Source organism: Cherax quadricarinatus, chromosome 8 (assembly GCF_038502225.1).
Source record: "Cherax quadricarinatus isolate ZL_2023a chromosome 8, ASM3850222v1, whole genome shotgun sequence".
NCBI lineage: Eukaryota > Metazoa > Arthropoda > Malacostraca > Decapoda > Parastacidae > Cherax > Cherax quadricarinatus.
This window is the reverse complement of record NC_091299.1, coordinates 37,324,114-37,346,193: the sequence shown is the minus strand read 5'-3', so window position 1 is coordinate 37,346,193 and position 22,080 is coordinate 37,324,114.

Genomic DNA, 22,080 nt, shown 5'->3' with positions numbered 1-22,080 from the left:
GAAAGTTAAAATGTATTCGTTCTCCTTTTTGTACTGACTTCGTTGATAAAAATTTCTTCTGTGTTTTTCATTTAACCTAAACTTTGTGTATATGCATCATCCGTCTATCCTAGAACTATCATTCTAGTTTTTTCTCCATAATTTTGTGAACCTGAACGAATCGATCAGTGTCATCCTTGCATGTTTAGGCAAGAAAATCCACTATTTTTTGTTTTCTCTCCGTCAAGTTTATCACTCTAAATCACAGAAGGAAACTCCCTCATATACTTTTTACCCTTGTATATACTTATGCCTTCTAAGCTTCCCACTTCCATGGTTTACCACTACTACGCTAGACGACTGAGGGTTTAAAACCCGGACCTGGAGTTTCACCTCTATTCCCTAACCCTATGATCGGTAACTGTAGTAACTGGCATACATATAACCGTATAAAGCAGGACGTGAACATCAAATAGCCATGGCTGGAATCTAATAATAACGCTAATACCGCAATTATCTGAGAACAGCCCTAGTTGAAGATAAGATGGATGTCAGAGATGTAGGAGACGTTGAGAGCATAGCTAACAAAGGTGCTGCATCCCACAGGCATTAGTTCCAAGCTTTTGGTCACTATCATACTTGAGATAAGAGATAAGATTTTGTTCGAATTTTTAACCAAGTGGGCTAATTACCCAGGATAACCCAAGAAAGTCAATGCGTCATCAAGGACTGTCTTGATGAAGAATTAGACACATGTTCAACATCTGGGTATCTTTATTTGTAGACTTTCGTCAACCAGTGGCTTAATCACCACAACACAAGGACATAATGTGAAGAATTATATACAAACGATGAGGTAAACAGTCCCTCAGCCTTCAAGTAAGTGAAGAGCACCTTAGTCTTGTAGGAACTGAAGCATAGTCATGGAGCTTTGGTGCTTATATACTGGCGAGATGTGAAGGACGTGCAGCAGACGAAGTTATTGTCACTGGTAGGCGGAATATCCCAAGGAATGGGTCAGTAGTAAGCAAGAATGTTGTGTAGATATCCTCTTCACCAAGATTCCATAATGTTGCAATGTCTTGTCTAACAAGTTGTACATAAATGGTATATAACACCGACAAGATGAAGAATTAGACACATGTGCAACATCTGCCAATAGTTAGCAAGAAGTTTACGAAGATGTCCTCAGTATTGTGCTTGAATTCCTTCAAAACTATGGTTGGCGAAACGTCGACAAATAAAAATACCCAGATGTTGCACATGCGTCTAATTTTTCATCTCGTTGGATTGCATACCATTTATGTACACTGTCTTATTTCCATTGGGGTCCTTTTAATCATGTACCCAGAGGAGACCCACACCAGTCGGCAAACACCCAGATACCTACCTACTTGCTAGGTGAACGAGGACAGCAGGCGTACGGAAACACGCCTAAAGTTTTCACCCTTGCCGGGGATCGAACCATGGACACTCAGTGTGCTAGACGAAAGCGTTACTGACCAGGCAACTGTCAATGATTCTTTCATCCCATTCTACTTCTTTATCACCCTACAACAGATTCATCACATTCCTGTGATTAATCTGTGATTAAAACTTCAATCATTTTCTTCTTTTTCCTCTGGTGCTAAACACACTCCTTACTCACCCTGTCACTTCCATTTCTAAGGTTCTTATCCAAAAGTAGTTACACTCAATTCCTTTATTTCCTCCTCAATGAACATTTACTTCAGTTCCAGAACTAATTACAAGAGATTATCATACTTTAAACATACTTCGTGAAGTGCGTCCCAAATGATTCTTTGTTTACGTCCCTGAAAGTCGTTCTCAGGTCGTTGAAGTCTTACTGAAGATGCCGCTGTATATTTATAAACAAACACGTGTAAACACGCCTAAGGCTGCGTACAGGAAATCGCCACCACGAGAAATCCGTGAGTGCTAAACTCGTCCCAGTGACTAACACGGCAACCGGACTCAACTCTTCGTACAAACCAGGAAGCGCTCAGTTTCAAGAAAAATTTTACAGTCCGTTCTTCCATCGCTCCCACATAGTTTACCACTCCTACTTCGTCCTCTTCTCTCCCCATGTCTCCCTTTCCCTCCTCTTCCACCTTGTCCTCTTCGAACACCACTTGCCCATTTTCTAAAAACAACAACCCCTCCCTCCAGTTATTCATGTTAGTCCAAACTTGCCTCTCTCCACAGGAAACGTAGAGACGAAATTTGCTGGCTGCAGTGAAGCTTTTGTAAAATATTCCGTCCTGTACTGTTTAGTGGCATCTAAACCAGTGTACTTACGGAGCCTAACGAGTCATAACTGCTGATGAACGAGGCCTAATTGCCAATTTTCAGCTGTGAGGGTAGGAAAGCTTTAGGCTTGTCGATGCTCGGTGAGAGATGGCGTCATTTATGTTTACGATAGTTGAGGGGAAGGGGGGGGAAGTAAAGAGGGAAGAGGAAAAGGGAAATAAAAGACAGGTAATAGAGGAACAAGGGAAGGGGAGTTCAATATTATTGATTTCTTTCGTAAAGTTAAGTTTCAGGTTGAGAAAATTATTCTAACTAGCTTAATGCTCGATAATTATTTCAAAACTCGGGCAATGCAAGGACAGGTTATTAGGCAACATTGCCTCAGAATTTGTGGTTGTGTACACTAGTTGTTAGGCGTATTTTTACAGGTTATCGTATTTGTGTGGGTATATATATGTCGTACCGAATAGGTAAAACTTGAGATTTTGGCTTATATAGCTACGCTCTTCTTGCCGAATAAGACAAGCAAATATTAGCGTTTATTAGTGAATTAGTGCAAACTTATCTAAAATATATTTAGTTGGGTTAGGCTAAATTCAATTACGCTTGTTATAATAAGGTTATAATAAGGTTAGGTAAATTTTCTAAGGTTCGATTGGTGCAACATTATTTATTTTTACATTACATAAATGAAAAAAATATATCTTCAAATATATAAGAGAAAATTTTAGAATGGACTTAATTTTAAATGCGTTCTTGCTAATTGACAAGTTTTACATATTCGGCACGACATATATATATATATATATATATATATATATATATATATATATATATATATATATATATATATATATATATATATATATATATATATATATATTTATTTATTTATTTATTTATTTATTTACAATTTGAGCATACATACAGAGGTACAAAAAAATGCAGATAAGAGCAGCATGCCAAAGTCACTTATACTATGCATAGCATTACGGGCTGGCTTAAAATTAACTAAGCAGTGATGAAATCAGTGATAATACATTATTGTAAACAGATAACTATAAAGCACAAATGAGTATTACAAAGACAGGTCATATGGTTGCATGCATTGCTGTACATTCAGTCGTATGGAGTATTTTGTTAGGTAGTGTATTTAAAAAATAATAAAGTTAGATTGGGTTTTAGGTTTAACATTTATGTGATATAATTGTGAGAAACATTTAAGATATACAATTTATAAGGTTCAGTTATTCAGTATTTATTTGGTTTTGGGTGAGTAAGTGATCTTTGAGAAGAGACTTGAATTTATAAACAGGTAGTGTTTCTTTTATATTTACAGGTAATGAATTCCAGATTTTAGGGCCTTTTATGTGCATTGAGTTTTTGCATAGTGTGAGATGGACACGAGGAACATCAAAGAGTGATCTGTGCCTTGTGTTATGGTCATGTGTTCTGTTGAGGTTGGCAAGGAGATGTTTGAGGGGAGGGTTAATATCAGAGTTAAGTGTTCTATGTATGTAATAGGTGCAGTAATAAGTATGGATGTTTTGTATGGTGAGTAGGTTTAGTGTATTGAATATTGGTGGAGTGTGCTGCCTGTAGTGAGAATTTGTTATCATTCTAACTGCAGCCTTTTGTTGGGTAATTAGTGGTCTGAGATGGTTAATTGTTGTTGAGCCCCATGCACAAATTCCATAGGTGAGATAGGGGTAAATAAGAGAGTGATATAGGGCCAGGAGGGCTGACTGTGGAACATAGTACCGTATCTTCGATAGTATGCCTACAGTCTTGGAAATTTTCATAGAAATTTGTTGTATATGTGTATGAAATTTGAGTCTATTATCAAGGTGGATTCCTAAGAATTTTCCCTCTGTTAGCTTTGTGATAGGTGATCCGTTTATCATTATGTTAAGAGGGACATCTGTAGCTCTGTTACCAAACTGAATGAAGTAGGTTTTGTCAATGTTTAGTGTAAGTTTGTTAGTCCTCATCCAGGTAGATATTTTCTGTAATTCGGTATTTACAGTACGTATTGGCTAGCGTGACTGGGCTCGGGTGAGAGAAGACGTATGTAGTGTCATCTGCAAATAGTGTGGGTTTGAGTAATTGCGAAGCATTTGGAAGGTCATTTATGTATAGGAGAAAGAGAAGAGGGCCAAGGACACTTCCCTGTGGGACACCAACTGTAATTGGTTGCGCAGAAGAGTTTGCCCCATTTGCGTACACATATTGGCTTCTGTTGCTGAGGTATGACTTGAGGTAGTTGAGGGAGTGCCCTCTTATACCATAGTGTGACAATTTTACGTGGAGCAAGTCATGGTCAACTGTATCAAAAGCTTTACTTAAGTCAATGAAGATCCCCAGTGGGACTTCTTTTTTCTCTATTGCAGTGTATATATGTTCTAGCATGTGTATAATAGCATCATTAGTATTTTTATTAGGCCTGAATCCAAATTGGCAGGGGTTGAGTATGTTTTGGGAGATAAGGTAGGAGTAGATTCGTTTATGAATTAATTTTTAGAAGATTTTTGAGAGAGGGCGTAAGTTGGATATTGGCCTATAGTTATTCAACTCTGTTTGGTCTCCTCCTTTGTGGATCGGGGTGACCCTTGCTATTTTGAGTACTGTAGGGAAGGTGGAGGATTCTATGGATTTGTTAAAGAGTGTTGCAATGATTGGTGATAGCACTTGTGACAGTTTTTTGTATATAAAGGGTGGTAAGGTATTTAAATCTCCTGCCTTGTTTTTTAGTGCTTTGATAAAAAGGGAGACTTCGTAAGGGTTAGTCGGAGCTAGGAACAGTGTGTTCGGGTAGTTGCCGGTGAGGTAGTCATTTGGTGGGGTATCTGAGCTTGGGATTTTATTGGCAAGGTTTTGTCCTATAGTGGAGAAGAAATCATTGAGTCTGTTTGCTGTTTCTGTTGGTGGGAGTTGGGGTTCATCTGATTTTGCTAATTTTATTTCGCTATTTCGTGATATCTTTTTTGTTCCCAGAATTTCTGATAGGGTTTTCCAGGTCTTTTTTATATCACCTCGTGAGTTGGATAATCTGTTCTCATAATACAATTTTTTTGCCCTTCTTATCAGGCTGGTTAGGATTGACGAGTAACGTTTTGTTTGGTCTCTGGTTATGTGACCCATTCTGTACTGTTTTTCATATTGGTGTTTTGTATTTATGGATTTGAGAATGCTGGGTGTTAGCCAGGGACTGTTCAGTCTCTTAGCTGTCATCTGTTTAGTTTTTTTAGGGCAGTGCTTGTTATAGAGGTATTGGGTCATTTTTAGAAAATTATTAATACATTCGTCAATATCTGTATAGATTTCTAGCTCAGTGTGCCAATCAATGTTTGCTACTGCTGTTGTGAAGTTATTAATGGCTGCCTCATTGTGAAGTCTGAAGGTGACTTTAGTAGTGTCTTGGGGTAGTTTACCAAGAGTTGTTATGAGGAAAGTAGGGTAGCGGTCTGTGGTATTATCTGTAATTATGCCTGATTTTAAAGGGGATATGGTGTTGGTCCAGATGTGGTCAAGTAGGGAAACACTAGTCTCTGTAACTCTTGTAGGTTTTGTTACTGTTGGTAGTAACATACAGTTACTCATTGTGTTTGTGAATTCAGTAACGTGTGGGTCCTGGTCTTGCAGGAGATTTATATTGAAGTCACCTGAGAGTAGTAAGTGATCTTTGTTCATGCGTGCATCAGTTATCATACTTCCTAGGTTTTGACTAAATTGGCTAATGTTTGACTGTGGAACTCTGTAGATGTTTATCAATGTGAGAGGTTTTTGTAGGTATTTGGATTTGAATTTAGCTATTATATATTCCCCATGTTCATCCCTTGTGCAAGTACTAGTGATACATTCCAGTTGGTCTGAGTAGTATATGGCTGTGCCACCCCCTTGTTGGTCTGGCCTACAGTTGTGTATGGCTGTGTAACCAGGAATGGCACAGACATCTGTACTATCGGGCTTTAGCCAGGTTTCAGTTAGTGTAATGATGGACATATTGGCATGTAAGGAATTTAGTAATGCTATGAGGTCATCGTAATGCTTGCTTAAAGATCTGATATTGTAGTTAAAGATAGTTATGTTGTTGTTGGCACTGAGAAGTGCCTTTGCTTGTTCTGCAGTGTAGTAATTACAGTAACTGTTTGATTCATTTAAGTCATTAAATAAGAGGTTGGTATCAGGATCAATGCTTGTAATCATAAGATTTGTAGTGAATCTATAGTTAGAATTAAGTATAAAACAAAGTAAATAGTCTTAAGCTAAAAAATAGCACCTGAATTATTTAACAAATGTAAAATAATGAGCTAAGGTAGTTTTTTTTTTTTTTTTTTTTTAAGCTAAAATAAAGGAGACAATATAAAAGGGACTAATACAAATAAAGTGATGATCAAATAATGGAGCTTGGGAATATGATAGTAGGTAGTACTATAAAGGTAATTTTTTAAAGTTAGAATTATAGTATAAAATTATAATATAAAAGGGACTAATATAGGTTGTGGTGAACAATAAAGTGGTAATCAAATAAATGAGCTTTGGAATATAATGGCAAAATTGTGAACTTATTCTACTTTAGCATCTGAGAATAGCACCTTGATTATTTTAACAATTGTGAATATATAAACTAGGGTAGTTATATAAAGCTAAAATAAAGGAGAAAATATATAAGGGACTAAAATTAAGTAATGGTAAACAAAGTTAAATGGACAGATGGTAGGAATTATAATATAAACTTATAATATAAAAATACAATTTGAAATGGTACTTGCAATTGCACTAGAGTCTGGTATAGGTTGTTGACAAGATCAAGATTATAACTAGATTTAAATTGACAAAATAAAATTCACAATTAAAGTACCAAAAGAACTGGTGTTTAATAAAATTTTAGTAAGTAATAATGATTACAAAAAAGTGAAAAAGTAATGTTTATTTCATTCAATATTGCACTGGTAGTTATACTTGGTTATATGGCAGTACAAGGTAATTAAGAGTAATCTAAGATAGTAAATGTGGTATTAAAACAGGTAAAGGTAATTAGACAAGTAATGGTTATTAAATGTCAAAAATGTTAAGAGTAAATTGAAATTTTAGTAAAAATTATAATTATTAATTTTAGTAAGCAATATCAATTGATAGTATTTAAAAAAATATGAGGTAGTAATATGGACAGAAAAAGTATCAATTCAGCTAATGTTTAAGCGAACAATAGTAAATAACAAAATCACATAAGGTGACTTATGCTTACTAGTAAAATCACAAAATGAGGTAGTTGATTATTTAATTACTAAGAGATTGCACAATGAAATTTGAACAATAATGGAGCAAAACATACACTACACTACGTAGGCTTTTAAGTTGGACATTGTTTAGTTATTCTCTGTAAGATTAGTATCCCTGAGAAATCGTGATAGATCATTCTCGTTCGTGATTGTGTACAGTTGACCTACATTTGTTTTCCTAACAAGAATTTTCCCATCCCGTGTGAAGCATTGGTGTATTGTGTCGTTATTCTCCCGCTTAAGTTTTCTGACTCTATACAGGAGGTTCTGACGTTTTTTGGTAAGACACTCGTTTATGTATACCTCTTTCTTTACTTTAATAGATGCAATAATTAAGTCTTTTTTCCTGTCATGTGAGTGGAATCTAAGCATAACACTTTTTCTACCATGGGATCCTAGTAACCTGGCTTCTTTTATTTCAGACTCTGGTACAATAACACTTGTTTGGTCCTTTATGATCTGCAGAGTAATTTCTTTACTGTTTGGTTCATATCACTGGGAAAAAGTGGACTGTTAACTATTACTGCGTCCGATAGTTTATCTTGTTCAGTTTTATCTTCTTGGAGAGCAAAGTAGTCACTGAACTGGTTATCTAAGTTGTTCTTCCAGTCTTTTACTGCTTCTTCAACCTTTGTATTAAGAGATATTATTTGTTGGGTATGGCTATCTATGACTGTTTGGATGGTCTTGTCACAGTTAGTCATTCCTAGTGTTGTTAACTTTTGTTCAAGACTGTGGATTTTGTTCTCGAGTTGTGTCATCCTGGTGTCTTGTTTTGTTAGCGTCTCTCGAAGATTCATATTTTCAATAGCTAAGTTGGAGATGCATGTCTTTAGGGTATCTGGATCGTTGGTCATACCTGAGAGACTACTTGGTAGGTTGAATCCGGGGAAGAGAGGGGAGGATGGGCTGGTGGCAGCCATGTTTGTTGTTATTGTTGTGGTGTGGCCTTGAGTGGTGGTGAGTGGGGTTGTTGCTGAGCCGGCGTCCTCCTGGCTACACTTCTTGAATAGTTGATTTTTCGGTATTTTCTTGCTGGCCTTGGTGCTGTTTCCTCTTAGATTGCGCCTCATAATACTACAGGAATTGTTGTAGTTAAGAAGAAGTTGTAGTATACAAAGCTTAGGGTTACGTTGTTCGGCTGGCAGCGGGGTGTTGCTTTCGGTTTGTGTGCAGTCTTCCTTTGATCTCTATTATTTTCGATTTGTAGGTTTCACTGTTGGTAATCTTTGGTCATTCTGGGTGCTACGTTGGGTAGTGCAGTTTTGTTTGTAACTAGGTCATCATAGGAGCATTGGTAGCTCTGGTAGTTGGAGAAAAGTACGGAGCTTGGAAGTCGCTGCTGCCGCTGCCAGAATTATGTATATTGTAAACATATATATATATATACATATATATATATATATATATATATATATATATATATATATATATATATATATATATATATATATATATATATTTGTGTGTGTGTGTGTGTGTTTGTGTGTGTGTCGTGCCGAATAGGCAGAACTTGCGATCTTGGCTTAAATAGCAACGCTCATCTTGCCATATAGGACAAGTGAAAATTTGTGTATGCAATAATTTCGCCAAAATCATTCTCAACCTAACGAAAAAAATATATTTGATTGTGTTTGTTTAGTATTAAATTATTGTAAACGTATTTAAAATATATTTAGTTGGGTTAGGCTAAAATAAATTGCTCTTGTTATAATAAGGTTAGGTAAGTTTTCTAAGATTCTTTTGGTGCAAAATTAAAAATTTTTGCAATAACATTAATGAAAAAAATATATCTTTAAACGTATAAGAGAAAATTCCAGAAAGGACTTAATTTTAAATGAGTTCTTGCTAATTGACCAGTTTTACATATTCGGCACGACATATATATATATATATATATATATATATATATATATATATATATATATATACATAAATATATATATATATATATATATATATATATATATATATATATATATATATATATATATATATATATTTTTTTTTTTATTATCACACTGGCCGATTCCCACAAAGGCAGGGTGGCCCGAAAAAAAAAAACTTTCACCATCATTCACTCCATCACTGTCTTGCCAGAAGGGTGCTTTACACTACAGTTTTTAAACTGCAACATTAACACCCCTCCTTCAGAGTGCAGGCACTGTACTTCCCATCTCCAGGACTCAAGTCCGGCCTGCCGGTTTCCCTGAATCCCTTCATAAATGTTACTTTGCTCACACTCCAACAGCACGTCAAGTATTAAAAACCATTTGTCTCCATTCACTCCTATCAAACACGCTCACGCATGAATGCTGGAAGTCCAAGCCCCTCGCACACAAAACCTCCTTTACCCCCTCCCTCCAACCTTTCCTAGGCCGACCCCTACCCCGCCTTCCTTCCACTACAGACTGATACACTCTTGAAGTCATTCTGTTTCGCTCCATTCTCTCTACATGTCCGAACCACCTCAACAACCCTTCCTCAGCCCTCTGGACAACAGTTTTGGTAATCCCGCACCTCCTCCTAACTTCCAAACTACGAATTCTCTGCATTATATTCACACCACACATTGCCCTCAGACATGACATCTCCACTGCCTCCAGCCGTCTCCTCGCTGCAACATTCATCACCCACGCTTCACATCCATATAAGAGTGTTGGTAAAACTATACTCTCATACATTCCCCTCTTTGCCTCCAAGGACAAAGTTCTTTGTCTCCACAGACTCCTAAGTGCACCACTCACTCTTTTTCACTCATCAATTCTATGATTCACCTCATCTTTCATAGACCCATCTGCTGACACGTCCACTCCCAAATATCTGAATACGTTCACCTCCTCCATACTCTCTCCCTCCAATCTGATATCCAATCTTTCATCACCTAATCTTTTTGTTATCCTCATAACCTTACTCTTTCCTGTATTCACCTTTAATTTTCTTCTTTTGCACACCCTACCAAATTCATCCACCAATCTCTGCAACTTCTCTTCAGAATCTCCCAAGAGCACAGTGTCATCAGCAAAGAGCAGCTGTGACAACTCCCACTTTGTGTGTGATTCTTTATCTTTTAACTCCACGCCTCTTGCCAAGACCCTCGCATTTACTTCTCTTACAACCCCATCTATAAATATATTAAACAACCACGGTGACATCACACATCCTTGTCTAAGGCCTACTTTTACTGGGAAAAAATTTCCCTCTTTCCTACATACTCTAACTTGAGCCTCACTATCCTCGTTAAAACTCTTCACTGCTTTCAGTAACCTACCTCCTACACCATACACTTGCAACATCTGCCACATTGCCCCCCTATCCACCCTGTCATACGCCTTTTCCAAATCCATAAATGCCACAAAGACCTCTTTAGCCTTATCTAAATACTGTTCACTTATATGTTTCACTGTAAACACCTGGTCCACACACCCCCTACCTTTCCTAAAGCCTCCTTGTTCATCTGCTATCCTATTCTCCGTCTTTTAATTCTTTCAACTATAACTCTACCATACACTTTACCAGGTATACTCAACAGACTTATCCCCCTATAATTTTTGCACTCTCTTTTATCCCCTTTGCCTTTATACAAAGGAACTATGCATGCTCTCTGCCAATCCCTAGGTACCTTACCCTCTTCCATACATTTATTAAATAATTGCACCAACCACTCCAAAACTATTTCCCCACCTGCTTTTAACATTTCTATCTTTATCCCATCAATCCCGGCTGCCTTACCCCCTTTCATTTTACCTACTGCCTCACGAACTTCCCCCACACTCACAACTGGCTCTTCCTCACTCCTACAAGATGTTATTCCTCCTTGTCCTATACACGAAATCACAGCTTCCCTATCTTCATCAGCATTTAACAATTCCTCAAAATATTCCCTACATCTTCCCAATACCTCTAACTCTCCATTTAATAACTCTCCTCTCCTATTTTTAACTGACAAATCCATTTGTTCTCTAGGCTTTCTTAACTTGTTAATCTCACTCCAAAACTTTTTCTTATTTTCAACAAAATTTGTTGATAACATCTCACCCACTCTCTCATTTGCTCTCTTTTTACATTGCTTCACCACTCTCTTAACCTCTCTCTTTTTCTCCATATACTCTTCCCTCCTTGCATCACTTCTACTTTGTAAAAACTTCTCATATGCTAACTTTTTCTCCCTTACTACTCTCTTTACATCATCATTCCACCAATCGCTCCTCTTCCCTCCTGCACCCACTTTCCTGTAACCACAAACTTCTGCTGAACACTCTAACACTACATTTTTAAACCTACCCCATACCTCTTCGACCCCATTGCCTATGCTCTCATTAGCCCATCTATCCTCCAATAGCTGTTTATATCTTACCCTAACTGCCTCCTCTTTTAGTTTATAAACCTTCACCTCTCTCTTCCCTGATGCTTCTATTCTCCTTGTATCCCATCTACCTTTTACTCTCAGTGTAGCTACAACTAGAAAGTGATCTGATATATCTGTGGCCCCTCTATAAACATGTACATCCTGAAGTCTACTCAACAGTCTTTTTTCTACCAATACATAATCCAACAAACTACTGTCATTTCGCCCTACATCATATCTTGTATACTTATTTATCATCTTTTTCTTAAAATATGTATTACCTATAACTAAACCCCTTTCTATACAAAGTTCAATCAAAGGGCTCCCATTATCATTTACACCTGGCACCCCAAACTTACCTACCACACCCTCTCTAAAAGTTTCTCCTACGTTAGCATTCAGGTCCCCTACCACAATTACTCTCTCACTTGGTTCAAAGGCTCCTATACATTCACTTAACATCTCCCAAAATCTCTCTCTCTCCTCTGCATTCCTCTCTTCTCCAGGTGCATACACGCTTATTATGACCCACTTCTCGCATCCAACCTTTACCTTAATCCACATAATTCTTGAATTTACACATTCATATTCTCTTTTCTCCTTCCATAACTAATCATTTAACATTACTGCTACCCCTTCCTTTGCTCTAACTCTCTCAGATACTCCAGATTTAATCCCATTTATTTCCCCCCACTGAAACTCACCTACCCCCTTCAGCTTTGTTTCGCTTAGGGCCAGGACATCCAACTTCTTTTCATTCATAACATCAGCAATCATCTGTTTCTTGTCATCCGCACTACATCCACGCACATTTAAGCATCCCAGTTTTATAAAGTTTTTCTTCTTCTCTTTTTTAGTAAATGTCTACAGGAGAAGGGGTTACTAGCCCATATATATATATATATATATATATATATATATATATATATATATATATATATATATATATATATATATATATATATATATATATATGTACTCACCTAGTTGAGGTTGCAGGGATCGAGTCCAAGCTCCTGGCCCCGCCTCTTCACTGGTCGCTACTAGGTCACTCTCCCTGAACCGTGAGCTTTATCATACCTCTGCTTAAAGCTATGTATGGATCCTGCCTCCACTACATCGCTTCCCAAACTATTCCACTTCCTGACTACTCTGTGGCTGAGGAAATACTTCCTAACATCCCTGTGATTCATCTGTGTCTTCAACTTCCAACTGTGTCCCCTTGTTGTTGTGTCCCATCTCTGGAACATCCTGTCTTTGTCCTCCTTGTCATTTCCTCTCAGTATTTTGTATGTCGTTATTATGTCCCCCCTATCTCTCCTGTCCTCCAGTGTCGTCAGGTTGATTTCTCTTAACCTCTCCTCGTAGGACATACGTCTTAGCTCTGGGACTAGTCTTGTTGCAAACCTTTGCAAACCATGTGTGTGTGTGTGTGTGTGTGTGTGTGTGTGTGTGTGTGTGTGTGTGTGTGTGTGTGTGTGTGTGTGTGTGTGTGTGTGTGTGTGTGTGTGCATGTACTCACCTGGCCCCGCCTCTGCACTGGTCGCTACTAAGTCAATCTTCCTGATCCATGAACTTTATCAAACCTCTTCTTAAAGCTATGTATGGATCGTGCCTTCTCTACATCACTTCCCAGACTATTCCACTTTCTGACAACTCTGTGACTGAAGAAATGCTTCCCTGCGATTAATCTGAATTTTCAACTTCTAATTATGACCCCTTGTTGTTGTGTCCCAAGTCCTGTCTCTGTCCACCTTGTCAATTCCTCACAGTATTTTATATGTCGTTATCATATATTCCCGATCTCTTCTGTCCTCCAGTGTCGTCAGGTCGATTTCCCTTAACTTCTCGTGGGACATGCCCCTTTACTCCGGGACTAGTCTGTTGCAAACCTCTCTACTTTCTCTAGCTTCCTTAAATGCTTGGCAAGGTGAGGGTTCCAAACTGGTGCTGGATACTCCAATGCAGGCCTGACATACACAGTGTACAGGGTCCTGCACGATTCCTTATTGAGATGTCGGAATGTGAGTCTTAGGTTTCCTAGTCGCTCATATGCTGCGGCAGTTATTTGGTTAATGTGCGCCTCAGGAGATGTGCACGGTGGTATACTCACCCCTAAATCCTCTTCAATTAGTAAGGTATGTAGTCTCTGATCCCCTAGCCTGTACTCCGTCTGCGGTCTTCTTTGTCCTTTCGCAATCTTCATGACTTTGCACATGGTAGGGTTGAACTCCAGGAGCCAATTTCTGGACCAGGTCTGCAGCCTGTCCAGATTCCTTTGTAGTTCTGCCTGGTTCTCGTCTGATTGAATTTTTCTCATCAACTTCACATTATCTGCAAACAGGGACATTTCTGAGTCTGTTCCTTCAGTCATGTTCACAAATACCAGAAACAGATCCGGACCTACGACTGACCCCTGTGGAACTCCGCTCGTCACAGGCGCCCACTCTGACACTTCGTCTCGTACCATAACTCTCTGATACCTTCCCAATAGGTATTCCCTGATCCACTGCAGCGCCTTCCATGTTATACCTGCCAGGTTCTCCAGCTTATGCACTAATCTCTTTTGAGAAACTGTGTCTAAAACCTTCTTACAGTACTGCAGTCACCCTGTCATAGACCTCCAGTAGGTTTGTGACACAGGATTTCCCAACCTGAAACCTTGCTCGTTGTCGTTGATAAGCTCATTCCTTTCTAGAAGCTCAACCACTCTTCTCCTAATAATCTTCTCCATTACTTTGCATACTATACATGTCAGTGACACTGGTCTCTCCTTTTTTAAAAATTGGGACTACATTTGCTGGCTTTCATACCTCAGGTAGTCGCCCTGTTTCGGTAGATGTGTGGAAGATTGTTGTTAGTGGCACGTATAACGCCTCTGCTCCCTCTCTCAGGACCCATGGAGAGATGTTATCAGGCCTCATCGTCTTTGAAATATCTAGCTCACTTAGCAGCCTCTTCACTTCTTCCTCGGTTATATGTATTGTGTCTCACACTTGATGGTGTACCGTACCTCTCTGTCTTTCGGGAGTCCCTTCTGTCTCCTCTGTGAACGCTTTTTTGAATCTCATTTTGAGCTCCTCACATCTCGGTCGTTTCTTGTGATCTCCCCTCTTTTTTGTCTCAGCCTGATTACCTGGTCCTTGACTGTTGTTTTCCTCCTGATGTGGCTGTACAACAGCTTAGGACCAGATTTGACGTTTGCTGCTATATCATTCTCGTTTTGTTGTTGGGCCTCCCTTCTTACCTGTGCATGTTCGTTTCTGGCTCTACTACTGCTCTCCTTATTTTCTTGAGTTCTTTGCCTTCTATACTTCTTGCCTTCTCTAGCACACTTGGTTTTGGCCTCTCTACTCCTTTGAGTGAACCAAGGCCTCATCCTGGCCTTCTCATTATTTCTGGTACCCTTTGGAACAAACCTCTCCTCAGCTTCCTTGCATATTGTCACATATTCCATCATCTCATTTACTGATTTCCCTGCCAGTGCCCTGTCCCACTGAACCTCGTGCACGAAATTGCTAATGCCTGTTTAGTCCCATCTCTTGTAGTTGGCTTTATTTGTCCTGCTCCACTTGTAACTCGATTATGTATTCGATGCTCAGAACCACGTGGTCGCTGGCCCCGAGGGGTCTTTCATATGTGACATCCTCAATATCTGCCCTACTGAAGAATACTATGTCCAGTCTCGCTGGTTCGTCCTCTCCTCGCTCTCTGGTAGTGTCCCTGTGTGTATGTGTGTGTGTGTGTGTGTGTGTGTGTGTGTGTGTGTGTGTGTGTGTGTGTGTGTGTGTGTGTGTGTGTGATAGAGAGAGAGTCTACCCAGTCATAGTGTTTCCCCCTTTAAAAATGCTCCTTAATGCCTGTGAAGGACTCTTGATTAAAGGGACTGGAGTTACTCTTTCCCTTTTATGAAACGTCCCATCGCCCAGACGCTGTTTCACTCCTACTCCCATACCGCTTTACTGCTTCCTCGTGAATATACTGTGTAATCATATATATATATATATATATATATATATATATATATATATATATATATATATATATATATATATATATATGTATGAGGCGCTCTCTGGCTTAGACTAATTATCATAGTGGTGGTACAGAGATGGTTGTAGTGAGTGATATCGTAGTAATAGCAGTAGTGGTGGTGGTAATGGTGGTAGTGGTGGTGGTGGTGGTTTTGGTAGTGGTTGTGGTGGCGGTGGTAGTGGTGGTAGTTGAGGTGTTAACGATACCTCAGGTATGTGTATGAAGACAAAACATATGATGAAAAATTACTGAGACAACGTTTCGACTTTATACGTGAAACATCGTCTTAGCGAAAGATTGCATGCAAATTATCTTTCTAACCTGAAGATGTGGTAATAGTGGTGGCCGAGGAGATAGTAGTCGGTAGAACTATTAGTAGCGGTAGGTGGTGGAATAAATATTGTTGGCAGTATTGTTGAGGTGGTTGTATTGTTTAGGTGGTGGTAGAAGTAGTAGCAGTGGCAGTGGAAGAAGTGGTAATAATAGTGGTGGTGGCAGATGTGACAGTGATGATTGTAGTGATGGTAGTACAGTATTTGCCGTAGTGGTCACAGAGGGGGTAACAATAGTGGCAACATTAGTTGTTGTGGGTAAACAGTAGATTTATTGAAAATAAGGCAAGTGAAGTCGTTCTAATTATTTAAGTTCTAGTTGTTATAGAAATAAGAATAGACTTAATACCATACAAACAATAAAAGCAGTAGTAATAACAATAGTAGTAATAGTAATTTAGGAAACAGTAGTTACGATAGTACTGGTAGAAATATGGTTGGCAATGGTAGAGTGCAATAGAAACAGCAGTAATAATAGAAAGCAATAAAAGGAAGGAAGAGGCAAAATTATACTTAGTAATAATAGCCTCGACAAAAAGAAAATCACAAAGATAAAATTCAGAAATTTTTTTTATATATGTACAATGTACCTTCAAAAGTCGACGCCTCTCTAAGTTTTAACAATTGAAAACAACTCTAAATTTGTCCGCCAAACATAAATTTCCTGTTCTAGTGGTTCCTGGCAAAGCAGAAAATGTAATATATTTGAATCGAAATTAAACATTCCTCTCTGTAGGTACGGTCCTGACTATTTTATTAAATATCCTCCAGAAAAATGTAACCGTCACGTGAGCAATGCCAGGCATTTGTGATTTTTTTATATAAATTTTCCATCTGCGCATTTGCAATTTTTTTGTTTTGTTTATTAAGTATATAACAGCCTGATAAACTGCACCTCGGGGGTTGCAGAGACGCACTTCTGCTTGGTTCTATTTCTGCAACGTTCAGTCTCAACGTTCAGTCTCAACTTCTACTACTTTCCGTGTACAACCTGTCCTCCAATTTGCGCACATTTACAGGAATGTGTGTCCGATTCTGTATATATGCAGTTTGAATAAAAAACTTTATATTAGTTAGTCTCGGTTAGACTAAGTTGTTGTATATTAACGTATATTACCGTAAACTTATCGGACAATAACGAAAGTACGAAAGATGTGTGGCATGCATCTGTCAGCATGGATTGTATATCGAAACATTGATCGTGCATTTTTACACGCACGATAACACACATGGAGGACAAATTAGGGTGTAGGAAAACGCTCACAGACACAGACATTCACAGACACACAGACACACACACACACAAACACTCACACGCATACAGACACATACAGATAGACACTCACACACACAGACACACACACACACACACACACACACACACACACACACGCGTGTACGCACAGGATTCTGCAGGAGAAAGTACAACTAATGGACATACAGACATACCAGAGGGTGTACCTCGACCGCAACAGAAAACAAGAGGAAAGGTGGAAACTGAAAGAGAGGGTACAAAGATGCAAGGATCAAAGAGAGGCAAAGACGGAGATGAGGAGGAGAACCTAGACTCAGAAGGAAGAGCAAATACAACCTCCCTCAGAATCACCTACAGAAGGACCTCAACCACGACAACCCCAATGCAACCAAACAATCTAACCCAAAAGCCACACACTGTACCTGCTACCCCCACCTCGTCATCACAAAATCCACCCCCACAGCAACCCCTCATAATTCCCTGCCAGGTTTCCCACTCCTCCAACTCCAATGTTCTCCCTAGACCACAAGGGGTCCGAAAATTTGAAATTCGAACTGAACTCCCTATGGTGGATAGAGTAACTCAATACAAGGTCACTGATCCCATATAAATTGATTTCTGATGGTTAGTTTTCGAGCAATTGCTAATCTCCGAAGACCGAAAATATTCGGCTGCGCCCGACAAAGGGATTAAAAAATTTTATGTTGCAAACTTGCAATTGTTAATAAAACACACCAAAACAATTTTTTAAATTTAATATACAAACAGACAATATAAAAAACATAAATGGAACTTGTATCAAAACATTTTTTAATTGTTACAAAAATATAAAAAGGAAGCAAATATCAACCATGCCAAATTGCAAAGTGATGCAAGTTTCAATCCCTATATTCCTGAGATTCATTTGGAAGACCAATGATTCTATATTGCTAAATGGAAAGATGGAAGTCTGAGAAACAATTTCTATCAGTCTTTATGCACAGATTTACTTTGTATACACTACAATATTCTCATGGATCTCTTCCTCATCTGGGTATTCCTCAATCCTAAAAGTTCTCTTTTTCCTCATTACTTTCTGCTTTTTGGCTGGCCTTTCTTCCCTTTCTTCCTCCTCATCATCACTTGACATCTCTGCATCCTGTGCATCCGGTGGCAAGTATTCATCACCACTATCCAGCAATTCTGGTTCGTCTACCTCTGGTTCCGAGTCACTGTCTTCAGAAACACAGACATACCTCGACCTGCTGGTCGACTGCTCCCCATAAAACAGCCTCTCATGGAACTGGAAGGACAATAGAAACCTCCTGTATAAATCCAGACCACTACAGAGTTCATATATGCAATTGAAAATTTCTTATAAATATTTATTTGACTAAAATTGGACATTCCCGGAAACTCGCGCAAGACCGAAATAATTCGGTCTAAAATGCTTGCACTTTTTTCAACTGCATGCTACACTCATATTATGCTTCACACGGACTTTAGGTATATATCAAAATATGCCTAAACTATTCATGTAAGCACTAAACTCAACAATCAGTACTTACCGACATTGTAGAATGTATAATCCAAGAGTAGATTAGTAAGGGTGGAGGGAAAAATGCGTGTGTGGGCGAAGCCAAGCCACCAGTGTTTATATTTTGATCTCTCAACCAATGGGAAGGCGGCAGAAGTGAACTGTACTTAGCTGAAGAGACTCAGGGAAGGCTTGAGATTGGTTGGAACTAAAGAACGGGAAGCTGGCCGCGCGGGGCACGGAGTATGACACGCCCCCAAAACACGTAATTAAGACCGAATTTTTTCGGCCTCGCGCGACAAAGGTTTGGTATACGAATGCAGATGCAATAAATAAATGTGAGGAGTGGCATGAAAGAATCAAGGAGACGTCTGCAGACATCATAGCATTCACACAAAAGAAACTCATAGGAATGATAATGGGCAAAATCTTTCCACCCGAATATCAGATCCAGAGGAAAGATAGAGGGAGCAGAGGGGGAGGAGGCATTGCATTGCTCATTAAAAACCAATAGGGATTTGAGAAAATGGAAGGAATGGACGAAATTGGCGAAAGAGACTACAAAGTAGGTACAGTTCAGTCTGGAAAACATAAGGTAGTCATTGCAGTGATGTAGAACCAGCCACAGAACTGCAGGAGGTCAAAAGAATATGAAGAGAGCAACAGAACGATGGTGGAGAGGGCAACAGTAGTAGGATGAAAAAACCCAAACTACAAAAAGGGAACTACACAGCCATGAGGAACTTCCTGCAGGAGGTTCGGTCGGAAAGAGAATTCGTAGGAAAATCATTAAACGAGTTGATGGACAAAGTGACAACGAAATGCAAGGAGACAGAGGAATGGTTTGTTCCCAAGGGCAATAGAAAGAATGGGAATACCAGAATGATCTATTGAGTTTAACAAAGGTGTAGGGAGGCAAAAACTAGGTGTGCTAGAGAATGGAAAAAGTACAGAAGACAAAGGACCCATGAAAATATGAAAATAAAGAGATTAGTCGAAGAGCTAGAAACGAATATGCACAGATAAAGAGGGAGGCCCAGCGACAGTATGAAAACGACATAGCATCGAAAGTCAAGTCTGACCCAAAGCTGTTGTATAACCACATCAGGAATAAGAGAAGATTCAAGGACCAGGTAATCAGGCTGAGGAAGGAAGGTGGGGAGCTCACGAGACACGACCTAGAAGTATGTGAGGAGCTCAACATGAGATTTAAGGAAGTATTTACAGTGGAGACAGAAAGGACTCCGGGAAGTCAGAATAGGGGGGTACACTAACAAAGGATATGCCGTTAGGTGTTGAATGAAATACAACCGAGGAGGAGGTGAAGAAGCTGCTAAGCGAACTTGATACCTCAAAGGCGGTGGGATCGGACATCCCTCCATGGATCCTTAGCGAGGGAACAGAGATGCTGTGTGCCACTAACAACTATTTTCAACACATCTACTGAAACTGGGCAAATACCTGAGGTATGGAAGACGGCAAATATAGTCCCCATTTAAAAGAAAGGAGACAGATACGAGGCACTAAACTACAGACCAGTATCACTGACGTGTATAGTATGCAAAGTCATAAGAACATAAGAACAAAATAATGGAGGAACACTGCAGAAGGCCTACTGGCCCATACAATGTAGGTCCTTATCAAACCGACCTCTACCCAAAGCTACCCAAGAATTAACTCCCGTACCCAGCGACACCAATCAAACCCAGCCCCTCCCACTCATAAATTTGTCCAATCTCTTCTTAAAGCTACCCAAGGTTCTAGCCTCTATCACCCTACTGGGAAGATTTGTTCCACGCATCCACAACCATTGTTCCACGCATTCACAACCATTGTTCCACGCATTCACAACCACTGTTCCACGCATTCACATGGAGAAGACTATCACGAGGAGAGTGGTGTAGCGCCTGGAACTGACAGGGAAGGAAAATCCTGTGACAGAAATCTATTGGAGTTTTATGACAAGGTAAGGGTAGTAAGACACGAGAGAGAGGGGTGGGTAGATTGCAATTTGGTATAAACCTTGGTAATAAATACCGACAACTTGGTTTAGAAAGACACGTAAGCAAACACTATAACATATTTATTAGAAAACGTTTCGGTCCTGGGACCTTGATCACTTCAGAAGTGATCAAGGTCCCAGGACCGAAACGTTTTCTAATAAATATGTTATAGTGTTTGCTTACTTGTCTTTCTAAACCAGATTGCAATTTCTTGGACTGCTAGAAGGCCTTCGAAACAGTTCCCCACAAAAGCTAGAGGATCAGGCACACATAACAGGAAGGGCACTGCAATGGATCAGAAAATACCTAACAGGGAGGCAACAACGAGTCATGGTACGTGACGAGGTGTCAGAGTGGGTGCCTGTGACGAGCGGGGTTCCACAGGGGTCAGTCTTAAGACAAGTGCTATTTTTGGTATAAGTGAATGACATGACAGAAGGGATAGATTCAGAAGTGTCCCTGTTTGCAAATGATGTGAAATTAATGAGGAGAATTAAATCTGACGAGGATCAGGCAGGACTACAAAGAGACCTGGACAGGCTGGAAGCCTGGCCCAGCAACTTGCTACTCGAATTTAACCCCGCCAAATGCAAAGTCATGAAGATCGGGAAGAGCAAAGAAGATCGCAGTCAGAGTATAGGCTACGTAGCCAGAGACTGCAAACCTCACTCCAGGAAAAGGATCTTGGGGTGAGTATAATACCAAGTATATTTCCTGAGGTGCACATCAACCAGATAACTGCTGGAGCATATAGGCGTCTGGTAAACCTGAGAATAGCGTTCCGATTCCTCAATAAGGAATCATTCAAGACTCTACACCGTGTACGTCAGGCCCATACTGGAGCACGAAACATCAGCTTGTAACCTACACCTCGTCTAGCACGTCAAAAAATTTGAGAAAGTGAAAAGGTTTGCAAAAAGACTACTTCCAGAGGTAAGAGGAATGTCCTGCAACGAAAGGTTAAGGAAAATCTGCCTGACGACACAAGAGGACAGAATGGTTACTTGAGACATGTTAACGACATAGAAAATACTGCGAGGAATAGATAAGGTGGAAAGAGACAGGATGTTCCAGAGATGG